The following is a 1400-nucleotide window of genomic DNA, read 5'->3' on the forward strand; positions in this document are numbered from 1 at the left end:
TGGCTCTTTCCACAAGCTTTTGGACAGGTAAAGGAAAAATTAAAGCAAAGCATATCGTCCCTTTCTTTTCTCATCACGGTGTTCATGTAAGAATACGCTTTCACTTTAGGCCTCCTGTGAAATAGAAAATTAAACAAATTTATACCTACTTCCTAATTACATTCAACACGCTACTTCTTTTTCCCCAGGCACAATCTTATGTAGGATAAGAGTGTCCTTTGGAAAGGACGAACCAGCTCTGCACACTTGCATACCAGAAGCTTCCTTAGCTGTGGTTTTTCAGAATCCTTTTCCCTGATAAGAGAGTATGGTGGGGGAAGGAGATCACTCTCTGGATCCCAATGAGGGAGAAAGGTGGGTGGGAGGGGGCAGTAATACATAGATGCCACGGCTGTCATTGTAAGCTAATTAACCTGACATTTGGGAGAAGGCTGAGTTGGGAAGTGGCAGAGGTGGGAACCATAATGCTTGGTTTTAGTTTTTATGCATACAAAAAAGCCAGATCTGATAAAAGATGATCGATCAGTATGTCATGGTAGACATACTGCCTGAATTTAGCTTAGGAGGTATGGAGTTAGAGGGAGAATTTAAGTGGCAAGCCTGAAAAAATCATTTTAGCTATTGTGTGAATAACATGTAGGATTAAGGAAAGGGAGAAGTCTGGGAAATTAGACTTTGGAGTTTTCTCTTTGCTTTGGTGGGTGAGATGTGTTAAAACTTAAGATCGATTAGAAAATGAAGACTTGAATGTTGCCGATGTTTTTCAATTACCACAACTATCTTGCAGATACATAAATACTTTTAATCAGTTGAGAACATAAGAATTCATGCTGTGGATGTGGGAGCAAAAATAGTCTGAAAACCTATTAATATTTCCTTGAGGAAAAATTTTTTAACCTATTCGATTGCGAACTCTGTGCTACCGTGGCTCCTTTTGTATTACAAATGTGATTCTTTATTCATCTCGATGTAACATAAATTGAGATGTTGATAGATTTTTCCAAGAAAATAAATGAGTCATAATAAACCTTTTCCTATATAAGGATGAATGTGAAGTACATAGTCATTATTCGAACAGGATGTTCCTTTAAAAAGCAATTGAGATTGCACATCTCAGGGCTGTTTGGATGGCAATTTAGCAGCGTGTCTGGCAACAAGATTTTGTTCTTTTCTGCTTCTCGACAATACTTTCAGAGGTCAGGAAGTTAAATCTTTTGGGTGACATGTACACCACCCTTGTTTGCTGTACTTGGATATAGTGATTGGACTCTTAATATTGTATCCCTGTCTGAATTTCTCGGCAGAATGTGCTTTAACATTTTACTGTGTGGTTTGTTAAGTTTAAAACTTTAAAAAGTGATATCCTAACACTCCTACACTGCTGGTGGGACTGCAAACTA

The sequence above is a fragment of the Propithecus coquereli genome, unplaced genomic scaffold (genome assembly GCF_000956105.1).
Source record: "Propithecus coquereli isolate 6110/MARCELLA unplaced genomic scaffold, Pcoq_1.0 Scaffold6, whole genome shotgun sequence".
Lineage (NCBI taxonomy): Eukaryota > Metazoa > Chordata > Mammalia > Primates > Indriidae > Propithecus > Propithecus coquereli.